Here is an 11,940-nt window from a genome sequence, read left to right as displayed (position 1 = left end):
CTTAAGGAGAAAAGTGGCTAAAAATACAACTCTAAAGTAATTTTCTATAATTATCAGCCTTCTTACAGAGTGACTTCAGAAAATGCCAGAGAAATGCTTCAGTGTATCCTCAGATTCGGCAGCGTTGCTCCGAGGAGGAAGCCTAATAGTGTTTGGCAGGGGAGTAGCCCATTCCATTTTCTGAGACAAGCAGTGCAGCTTCCTGCCAGCGCTCTTCCCGTGAAGATTTGCGTGGCCGGATCTGGTATCTAACAATGTGACTTTCTCATCCAATTCCTGTTCGTCTGTGTGCTCTCACAGGGACTCTGCCATCTCCAGTAACAAGACCCCCCACAACAGCTCCATCAACCACATCGAGACGGTGCTGCAGCAGCTGGACGAGGTGCAGTCGCAGATGGAGGAGCTCTTCCAGGAGCGCAAGATCAAGCTGGAGCTCTTCCTGTAGCTGCGCATCTTCGAGAGGGACGCCATCGACATTATCTCAGACCTGGAGTCTTGGAATGATGAACTTTCTCAGCAAATGAATGACTTCGACACAGAAGATCTCACGATCGCAGAGCAGCGCCTCCAGCACCATGCAGACAAAGCCTTGACCATGAACAACTTGACTTTTGACATCATCCGTCAAGGACAAGATCTTTTGCAGTACGTCAATGAGGTCCAGGCCTCTGGAGTAGAGCTGCTTTGTGACAGAGATGTAGATATGGCAACCCGCGTCCAGGACCTGCTGGAGTTTCTTCATTAAAAACAGCAGGAATTGGATTTAGCCGCAGAGCAGCATCGGAAACACCTGGAGCAGTGCGTGCAGCTGCGCCACCTGCAGGCAGAAGTGAAGCAGGTGCTGGGTTGGATCCGCAGCGGAGAGTCGATGTTAAGTGCTGGACCTACCAGCTCATTACAAGAGGCTGAGCAGCTCCAACGAGAGCACGAGCAGTTCCAGCATGCCATCGAGAAAACACATCAGAGCGCGCTGCACGTGCAGCAGAAGGCGGAAGCCATGCTGCAGGCCAACCACTACGACATGGACATGATCCGGAACTGTGCTGAGAAGGTGGCGTCACACTGGCAGCAGCTCATGCTTAGGATGGAAGATCACCTCAAGCTTGTCAATGCCTCTGTCGCTTTCTACAAAACCTCGGAGCAGGTGCAGCGTCCTTGAGAGCCTGGAACAGGAGTACAAGAGAGAAGAAGACTGGCGTGGTGGGGCAGATAAACTGGGCCCCAACTCCAAGACGGACCGTGTGACGCCCATGATCAGCAAGCACCTGGAGCAGAAGGAGGCATTCCAGAAGGCTTGCACACTTGCTCGGAGGAATGCAGATGTCTTCCTGAGATACATGCGCAGGAACAGTGTGAACATGTCAGGAATGGTGACGCACATCAAAGCTCCTGAGCAGCAAGTGAAAAATATCTTGAATGAGCTCTTCCAACGGGAGAACAGGGTATTGCATTATTGGACCATGAGGAAGAGACAGCTGGACCAGTGTCAGCAGTATGTGGTTTTTGAGAGGAGTGCCAAGCAGGCTTTGGAATAGATCCATGACAATGGTGAGTTCTACCTTTCCACGCACACCTCCACAGTCTCCAGTATACAGCACACCCAGGAGCTCCTAAAAGAGCAGGAGGAGTTCCAGATACCTGCAAAGCAAACCAAAGAGAGGGTGAAGCTATTGATACAGCTGGCTGATGGCTCTTGTGAAAAAGGGCATGCCCATGCGGCAGAGATAAAAAAATGTTACTGCTGTGGATAAGAGGCGCAGAGATTTATCTCTGCAGATGGAGAAGTACAGGACCTCTTTGGAGAAAGCCCTGGGGATTTCTTCAGATTCCAACAAATTGAGTAAAAGTCTCCAGCTAGATATCATTCCAGCCAGTATCCCTGGCTCAGAGGTGAAGCTTCGAGATGCTGCTCATGAACTTAATGAAGAGAAGTGGAAATCTGCCCACAGGAAAGAGTTCATAATGGCTGAGCTCATTCAAACTGAAAAGGCTTATGTAAGAGACCTCCCGGAATGTATGGATACATTGTTTACCTCAGAGTTGGGTGTCACAGAACACTTTGAAGGAGACCCTTGCAAATTGGCACTGTGGGTGGGGAGAATGCCAACTTCAGATAATAAAATCGTCCTTAAGGCTTCCAGTATAGAGAACAAACAGGACTGGATAAAGCACATCCGCAAAGTCATCCAGGAGTGGACAATCCACCTGAAGGGAGCCCTGAAGGAGCCCATTCACATCCCCAAGACTGCCCCCACCACAAGACAGAAGGGAAAGAGGGATGGAGAAGATCTGGACAGCCAAGGAGATGGCAGCAGCCAGCCTGATACGATATCCATCACCTTGCGGACGTCTCAGAACATGCTGTACAGTGATAAGCTTTCTGTTGGCTGTGAGCTGACAGTGGTGATCCACAGCTTCACTGCTTGCAACAGCAATGAGCCGACCATCCGCTGTGGCCAGACCGTGGAAGTTCTGGAGTGGCTGCATGACAAGCCTGACTGGTGTCTGGTGTGGATCATGGACCGCTCCCAAGTGGCAGAAGGCCTGGTCCCTTGTGGCTCACTGTGTATCACCCACTCCAGAAGTAGCATGGAAATGGAGGGCATCTTCAACCACAAAGGTAGGACTCAGTAGGGTGTGGGCAGCAGACACCTGCTGGAAGTGGCCCTGGAGTGCTGTCTCTGTGTCTCTGCTGCCCGTTAATGTGTGTGATCTACCTTGTCAGCTGTGCCTTCAGCACATGGTCACTGTCTCTTGGGGCATTTCCAGTCCATCAGCACCTGAAGAGGAAATGAAGATTTTACCTAGGACTCAGAAATCATGAGTGTTCTCCTCACTTCCAGGGTGGTGTAGTGAGATATGACATCAGTCTAGAGAAGATCACTAATTTTGGAACATTCCAGTTTCTTCCTTCCTTTGCCATCTCTGCCTTCTTCCTTGTGTCGTGACACCTCCTGGAGGCCATCCTCAGACTCCAGAGGGTTAGTCATTCCATGGAGCTAATGAAGCTGCAAGAGGATACAGATACTGATCAGCTCCCTGATAAATTATAGGCCAAGCCATGTTCCGGATTTCTTGGGGTCTAAATGTGAGCTTACTGTCACTTCCTTAAGAAATGGGAAGAATTAGGCTGTTGTTTCTCCAGAAATCTGAAGAGAAAGGCAGAGGATTTTCAGATTTTGGCCAAAAGCCAAAAGTGTCCATTTCCATTTCTGGCGAAGCTGCCCGTGTGTTTTGACAGCGGTGGGCTTCCGCTCATGGAGCCTTTGCATGTAGAGATCGGGGCCATGCTGGCTTTTAGCCCACTGCCAGAATATTTCTAAAGTTACATTAATATAAGTCCTTGAATTTGAGTTGAAAATAAAGTACAACTTTTCCTGGAAAAAAAAAGGGGTAGGTTTTCCCATGCTGTTTAGCAAGTCTCATGAGATCTGATGGTTTTATAAAGGGCAGTTCCCCTGCACACACTCGCTTGCCTGCTGCCATGTAAGATGTGGCTTTTCTCCTCCTTCACCTTCTGCCATGATCATGAGGCCTCCCCAGCCATGTGGAACTGTGAGTCCATTAAACCTTTTTATTCTTTTTTTATAAATTACCCAGTCTCTGGTATGTCTTTATTAGCAGCATGAAAATGGACTAATACAGGCTTCCCAAATGTTACCTCTGCTCCCCTCAACCCTTCTTTAAAGGAACAGGAGGGCAGGTGTGGTGGCTTACACCTGTAATCCCAACACTTTGGAAGGCTGATATGGGTGGATGACCTGAGGTCAGGAGTTCAAGACTAGCCTGGCGAACATGGTGAAACCCTGTCTCTACAAAAATACAAAAATTAGCTGGGCATGATGGCAGGTGCTTGTGGTCCCAGCTACTCAAGAGGCTGAGGTGGAAGAATTGCTTGAACCCAGGAAGCAGAGGTTGCAGTGAGCCAAGATTGTGCCATTGCACTCCAGCCTGGAAGACAGTGAGACTCTGTCTCAAAAATAAAGGAATAGGAATAGGAGCTTCTGGTTGGAGGAGGAGAGTCAGCAATTCTAAGCCACTTCCCTGCAAAATGAGCTAACACAATGGGTTTCAACACCTTCCTTATACTGATGCCTCCCAAGTGTTTACCTGGACTTTTGTACCCATGCCTACCCCCAGACATCTCAAACTTACCCCTCATTCTATCCTGCCTGATCAGCTCCATTTTAGCAAATAACTCCACCTTCATCTTCACGGAAACCCAGGAGACATTTGGAGCTCTTCCTCTCCTCTACATCCCTCTCATGAGCAAGTCCAGTCCATTTAATCCTCCAAAAGGGAATTTGCATCTGCCAATTCCGCTGTCCACATCATATCTCACTCACAAGGCAATGGCCTCCTGAGGGTCCTAAAGGCTTCCCTGCTTGCAGCTCCCCATCATCGGGACCTAGACTGAGACCAAGCCCACTGAAACCCCCTTACAATCATGGCACTCCAAGGACTTCATCTGCAATTCTTGAAAATGGCCTAGAAGGCCTTGCCACATAACCCCTGCCTCCCTCATCACAACCTTGGTCCTATCTTGGGACAGTCCTGCCCTGCTGCTCCTCTTCAGTTACTTAAAACACCTCTTCTTTGTCAAGGCCTTTCCAAATTCCACAAAGCTAGCTCCATGTTCTTTGCTGAAAATCCAGTTGGTGGCACAGGGTCTGTGTATAATACATACTTAATGAATGAAAGATGAGCATCTTTGTAGCTGAACACCCAAGTACATTCCCTGGATTATTCCTTAATTATAAGTTCACAGAAATAAATTCACAGAAGTGAAGTTTTGTGCTTGCTTACAGGGGTCAGTTAAAGATAGGACATGATCGATCCAACTCACAGCTCTGAAGGTTATGTGGGTTTACATTCCTGCAGCAATCTGACCAGTCCCCAGCAGCCGCACCCTCACTAACCCCAGGGCAAGTTACATTCAGAGGGGCCTGCTGTGCCAAAGCTATTCTGGATGCCAAACTGTAGCAAAATGCTGTTGAGGAATTCCAGAGCTGTGAACAGACTTTCCATTTTAATCAGTCTACTCTGGGCCACTGCCTTTCGTGGGTCCCAGAAACACCTTCAGAGAAAAGCCTATTCCCCCATCACTTACCATTTCTCCTTTAATGATGTCCAGGATGACTGGGAGGTAGGAGTCCACTATCTCCTTGCACGAAGCAGACATGTTCAGTTTAGGAAGCCAGTCGCGGGTCTTCACCAAGTAAATAAGGAAAGGATCTCCTCCTATGAGAGGACACCAGGTCAGAATCAGGAAGGGCTTTCCTCCCTGGAAATAAACAGGCTGAAGGCAAGAAGCCCTCAATAGCTACCAGAAACATCGAGCCTAGAAAATAACCAGCCCTCGGGAAAAAGGACTTGGCTATGGTTAGCTCCGGCTCTATCAGATCCATCAGGCAAAAGCAGACATGACATTCAAAATGAAGGTCCTCCGACCTGCTCTCTCGCAGGCATGGGGAATTCTAAGCAGAGAGGGCCAAACTGGACCTAGGTATTAGTGGCAGCAACATGACATCTCAATTAACTGGGCATTTAGTCCCAGGGTCAGCAAAGCAGGCCCTTCAGCTTATTTTTGTACAACTCAGAACTCAGAGTGGTTTTTACATTCTTAAGGCATTGTTAAAGAGAGACTGTGTGACAGGGACAGTAGTTGGCTCATAAAGTCTAAAATCTTTTCTCCTTGGTCCTTTGTAGAAGACATCTGCCACCCTCAGGCCTCCACCATGGCTCTTTAGACACTGAAATCACAGCTCTCTTAGGAACCAGTGCCCATGCCCGCAGCTCAGGCCCCATCCCCACTCACAGCCGCTCACCTCGGTGGCATTGTCTTTCAGCATGTCACCCACTGTGGTGACAAAGTCTTTGCATATGTTGCAGGGAAGGGATTTCTAAGAGAAAGAACACAAGAAATTTGTATACGTAGTATACAAGTACACAAGTTCACACTCCACACAGTTGGAAACCCACTTGCCCTTTTCTGTATTATGTCTAACCAGGGATATGATCATGACCACGTTCCCCTGTCACATCCTGGCTCTCCACCCTGCATGAGCAGCGCTGGGGCACCACAGGGAGGGAAGGGAGTGTGACTCACTACAACACACTGTGCTTTACAGGTTACAGAACCTTGGCTCCTGCCCAAGCAGCACTCCACGTGGCACAGGTCAATTTCACATCAATGCTCACAACACCTTAGGAAACTGAGGCTTAAGTGAAATCACAGAGTCACATCAGTACAGCAGAGAGGTGGGTGGGACAGAGAAACAAATGCCCCGCCCACTTCTGAAGGCACACCCACACTGTGCTTCCTCTGCCTTTTGGGCAAGTTAAGAGGCACGGCCACCCCAAAGCCAATCTTCTGATAAGCCTAGGCACTAAGACCCCTACCTGGCCCAGAGGTCATGGAAATTCTAGTTGGTTCCTGCAGCTCTTGGGGAAGAATGCCCAGGCTCTCTTCTTGATGTCAACTGACTTTCCACCCATGGAGAAGAAACTAGCATTTCTGGGTGAGACCAAGGAAAGCCTGTGACTCAGCTGCATTTACAGAAACCAGTTTGAACCTAGTCAAGCTAATACAGTTGTCCTTTGGTATCTGAGGGGGTATCAACTCCAGGACCCCTGTAGGCACCCAAATCCCAGGATGCTCAAGTTCCCAGACTGCCTTCAGCATCTCAGCACAGTACCTCAGAGGGTCAAAGGTACTGTGCATGGAGCCACAGCAAGAGAGGGCTGGGCCATGACAAGACTGGCCAATCAGGGAAGTTTTAAAGTCCTCACTGGACACACATTAAACCTGGAAACAGGAAGTAGTATTAAAAACAAGACTGAAGGCAAATTAGAAACCAAATCTGAAAGTAGTTTCAGCCCGTGGTGGTAGCCCACACCTGTAATCACAGCACAATGGGAGGCAGGAGGATAACTTTAGCCCAGGAGTTCAAGACCAGACTGGGCAACATGCTAAAAACCCTATCTCTACAAAAAATACAAAACATAGCCAGGCATGCTGGGACACATCTGTGGTTCCAGTTACTCAGGAGGCTGAAGTGGGAAGATCACTGGAACCCAAGGCGGTCGAGGCTGCAGTGAGCCATAATTGCGCCACCGCACTCCAGCCTAGGCAACAGAGCCAGACACTGTCTCCAAAAAAAAAAAAAAAAAAAGGCAAGTATGGCCACAGAAGGCAGTTTTCCAGCGAATAATTCACAAACTGTTTCTAAAAGAATAGTGTTGCCAGTGCAATGGCTCACATCTGTAATCCCAGCACTTTGGGAAGCTGAGGCGGGTGGATCACCTGAGGTCCGGAGTTCAAGACCAGCCTGACCAACATGGAGAAACCTCGTCTCTACTAAAAATACAAAATTAGCCTGGCATGGTAGCACACGCCTGTAATCCCAGCTACTCGGGAGGCTGAGGTAGGAGTATTGCTTGAACCCAGAGGCGGAGGTTGCAGTGAGCTGAGATCATGCCATTGCAGTCCAGCCTGGGCAGCTCTTGCTCAAAAAAAAAAAAAAGAAAAAAAAAAGAATAGTGCTGAGTTTTCTTCTCTTACTCCAGGAGCACTAGCAGCCACTGACAAATTTTTTAGAACTCAAAGTTCACTCAAACATAGCCCATACCACATGATGGCCAGCATGACCCTGAGTGAGCCCAGGGCAGCAGCTCTGCGTTCAGCTGGCATGGTCAGCAGGGCGTCTCCCAAGAGGGCTCGGGACCATGAGGAACGCACCCGGGGCTTGTCACCTTAGACTATGCCCCACATTAATATGCTATATTTAGCACCAAGAGATGAAAAGTCAGTGCTAGCTTCTCCAGTGTAGTTACAGTTGGAAATCATTTTAAATGGCAACCGTGCTCCAGGATCTCAATCAGTGGTTTGCCTGTTTGAGAGGAGTGAGGAGAGAACAAAACATCAAACAGGCAGCAAGTGCCTGAAAAGCTCATCATGTACTTTTTGGAGTCAGCAACCAAGGACAGAGCTGTCCCCATGTGCCCAGTGCTGGAAATGGGCACTGCCAACCCACTGGCCTCTTGTCTAGGGTGAGAGGTGGAATCTGCCCAGAGGCCCGGGAGGCAGCGTGGGGCACACAGAGCAGCAGGCACGGAGGATCTCATCCTGTCTGCCACAGCAACCAGACAGCCTCAGGGGAGTGAAACCCTAACCTCTCTGAGCCTCCATCTCCTCTGCTGGAAAATGGGTACACTCACAAATAGGCCCTGCCTCCCACACAGGGTCACAGTGAGGAGCAAACAAAACCAGGCAAGAGAAAGTGCCCTGTCAATATGGCAGTGAGTTACAGCAGCTCTAATGGGACCCCAGAGGAGTGCTGGGGCTGGGACTGCAGGATGATGGGCACTCACCACTGTTGGCTTGTTCCAAATGGTCTGCAAGCAATGCTTCACCACCCCGCAGTCAGATGCCATCTTCACATTCTGGCATCACACTGCCAGGCCTCTGGTGCATTCTTTCAGCCCAAGGACCCCGGTTGGCTAGAGCTAAAAGGAAAACCAATGTGAGGAGGTGGCCTGTTTTGCAGCAAACCAGATCCACCTGACTCATTTCCCCAGGGCTGAGGGCTGGCCCTGGCCTTGAGCTGGACGTCCTAACTTGGCCCCTCACCCAGCTGTATGGGACACCAGCCACAGAGATGCATGCCTGTCCTGGTCAACAAGCTGGCTTGTCACAGTCACCGGGGCTGGAAGAGACTCATTTGTCAGGTTCACTTTCATCCTCTACAACTGCCTTTAGACAGCGTCAGGGAGTATCAGAACTTTAAATCCTCATAACCTTAAATGCTTTTATAAGTAACAAAAGAAACCACAGGAGCAAATACAGGGACAATTTTGATTTCTGTAGAATGAATAACAGCTGTAGAATGAAGGGTTTTAAGAAAAGAAAAACAAACCTGTAGCTATAAAAACAAAAAACAAACAAAACCAAAAAAAAGCAAAACAAACAAACAAACAACAACAACAAAAAAACAAGATTCATATCCTTATTATATAAAATAATGGCCAGCTGCAGTGGCTTATGCCTGTAATCCCAGCACTTTGAGAGGCCAAGGTGGAGGATCACTTGAGTCTGGGAATTCAAGACCAGCCTGGGCTACATGGCAAAATGTCATCTCCACAAGAAATTAGCTCGGCATGGTGGCATGCACCTGTAATCCCAGCTACTTGAGAGGCTAGTGGGAGGATAGCTTGAGCCCAGGAGGCAGCAGTTGCAGTGAGCCGAGATCTCACCCCTGCACTCCAGCCGTGAGCCACTATACCCAGCCCTAAAAATATCTTATAAACTGCCTTGAGTGCCTATTTTTCTTAAAACAGGTCCTTGATTTTAGAACCAAAAAAAAAGTGGGGGAAAAATCGTCAGATTCACACCTCACTTCTAACCCAACTATTCAGCTAGGAAACAAGAGATTACATCAGAGCACTCATAGAGAATGGTGGTATGAGGGTCAAACTCCAGCAGGCATCTCAGTAGGGCTGAACCAACTTTTGCTGCAATAGATACTTGTCCCAAGTTTTAGAGAAAAAAAAAATCCCACAATCACCTGAGAAACATACTTAGAACCTCAGGAGTCTTGTTGTATGCTGCTTCCCTTGGTAAGCCATTTCTACATACTTGTGTAACAAACATAGAAAACACGTATAGGTCAGTACATATTCTTCCTCCAGGAGAGGGAAAGAAATGATATCTTTTGTAATGAAATATCTTTCATTACTACCACCACAAGCTACTCACAGAAAGACTGAGTCCCACATAGCTCAGCTAATAAAAACAGATCACCTGCACTCCTTCAGACACAAGCAAATGAATTACTCATCTGCTGCCCAGGTTATAGCATTCCCTGCCCCCTGGAAGCAAAATCACGAACACAGCCAGTTCACAACCTCAACCAAGCGGGTCATATTCCAAAGGCTGCTGGTTTGGACTCTGGTTTCCAGGGGAAAACATGTGCAAGGTGCAAATCAGTACCAAGCTCCCCAGATGGCTCCCAAAAGCTTAGTTACCCCATAATGTAGCCAAGCATGGCTGACTACAGTCTCACTAGTAAATCCCAGGAGAGGGGTGGAGGGGAGGCAGAAATGGAGTCATAAGGGTAAGGGCTCTGGGGACTATGCGGTCACAGAGACAGCACAAATGGGAGCCCCAGACCCTACTATCCTGGTCAGTTTCATCCCCAGACATCGGTTCCATTTCGACCTTCCATGTTGGCCATTCCCACCCTCCTCTGCTGGCTGTCACCCCTTCTGGCTGTCAAGTCCAGTCCTCCACTCCCCGGTCAATTTCCCCCTCCCCTCCATCTACCCCTCACCAGCTGTGTCTCTCCCAGCGGGTCCCCACCTCCGGCGTCCGCGCTTGCTTCGGCCAGTCTCGGGCGTCGGGGTCAGCGTCCAGCTGCCATGGCCTCGGCCCGGATACTGCCGCCCCCGGACCCCCTTCCCTCCGCGGGCAGCAGCTCCCTCCCTCCCCAGAACAGCTGAAGGTCTCAGTCAGCTGCGAGGGGAGCACAGGGGGAGCGGAGGCGGTGGAGCCTTAACGCTGCTGCCTGGGACGCGGCCGGCGGCTGGTGGGAACCTGGCCTTGCCCGGTAGCGCCTCCTCCCCAGCGTCCCACTTCCCGGCCGCGCGCCGGCGGCGGCGGGGAAAGTCTTTCGAAAGCGTGAACGGGGATTGAAGGAGGTTTTTATTTCTCTTTGTGCTGGTGGCTGGGCCGGATCCAGGCGGCCCAGCTGGTGGCCGCGGGATTGGGGCTCCCCGCTGAGCCCAGAGGAGCGCGACAAAGGATGCTTCCCGCCGGGGTCACCGTCTCGGCTCCCAACTTTGCGCGCGGCGCCCGTGCCCCTGGGGAGCCAGGCCGCTGCGCTAAGATCCCCGGCGTCCAGGCTGGGCAAGGGGCTGGGAGCGTCTGTAGGCGGCGTTGGCTCCGATCTCCAGAACCCAGGAAGGGATCCCGGAGCTTCGCGGCGGGCTGCCGAGCCGCGCCAGGGAACCGCGCTGCCCGCGGAAACTCCGCACGCCTCCGCGAAAACTCCGCACGCCTCCGCGGATGCCCCTAGCCCTGGCCCCCAGCGAGAGGCGTTCAAGGCCCTGCGGGGCGCCCCTTCCCCAGCGGTGCTTTCCTCAACCGGACTAAGGTGAGTTTGTCCTCCTCCCTCCTGCGTTGCCTCCTTTTTCTCCCCCTCGTTCACCTTTTCCTTCCCTCTATCCATCCAGAGCCCAGCCAAAGGGCGCACCTGACCTTTCTACTCTTTCCCTGCTCTTCCTCTCCGCCTCCTCTTCCTCCTCCTCCCTGGGGTAAGGGGCCTGGAGAAGCGCATGTGGGGGTCCCTCTGACAGTGGCCGGATTGGGAGTGACAGGCGCCCAAATGGCCAAGTGGGTACCGCACTACCTGAGCTTCGGCGGTCGGAAGCCCCCTCCGCAGCCGCCCACCCCGGACTACACTGAGAGCGACATCCTGAGGGCCTACCGGGAGCAGAAGAACCTGGACTTAGAGGATCCCTATGAGGACGGTGGAGAGCCGCTTGGAGCTAAACCCCGCGGGCCCAGGGTACTCCAAGAAGCCCGGAGATGCCAAGTATGGCTTTCCCGAGCACCGGTTCATCAAGGTGGAGGCTGCGGATATGGCCAGAGCCAAGGCCTTTCTGGGCGGCCCCGGGGAGGAGGTGCGTGGCTGGGCAGCACTGGTAGACTGGGGTGGAGAGGATGCTCAGGTTGGGCTCCCTGGATCGTGGAAAGCTTGTTTTATGTGTGATCACAGAGGGGACGGGGGCACCAGGCAGGCCCTTCCCAGTCCTCCAGACCTCCACCTGCTTGGGGAGGTCTGTTTTTCTTTCTTTCTTTCTTTCTTTCCTTCCTTTTTCCTTTCCTTTCCTTTCCTTTCCTTTCCTTTCCTTTCCTTTCCTTTCCTTTCCTTTCCTTTC

General features: G+C 50.9%; 3 pseudogenes across 1 annotated transcript; 2 read left to right on the top strand and 1 right to left on the bottom strand.

Moving 5' to 3' along the window:
• The window catches only part of LOC116558188, a 31,402-nt pseudogene extending 22,660 nt beyond the window's left edge, over window positions 1-8,742 (bottom strand).
• LOC116558240 lies at window positions 19-2,030 on the top strand (annotated as a pseudogene). The gene has a single exon (XR_004271916.1). The product of XR_004271916.1 is annotated as a triple functional domain protein pseudogene (transcript).
• A 2,423-nt stretch (window positions 8,743-11,165) lies between the features above and the next one.
• The window catches only part of LOC116558187, a 4,485-nt pseudogene continuing 3,710 nt past the window's right edge, over window positions 11,166-11,940 (top strand).

Source organism: Sapajus apella, unplaced genomic scaffold, assembly GCF_009761245.1.
Source record: "Sapajus apella isolate SASKATOON/1434 unplaced genomic scaffold, GSC_monkey_1.0 scaffold21, whole genome shotgun sequence".
NCBI classification, from domain to species: Eukaryota; Metazoa; Chordata; class Mammalia; order Primates; family Cebidae; genus Sapajus; species Sapajus apella.
Note: the sequence above shows the minus strand (reverse complement) of the source record. Positions and strands in the feature narration are given on the sequence as shown.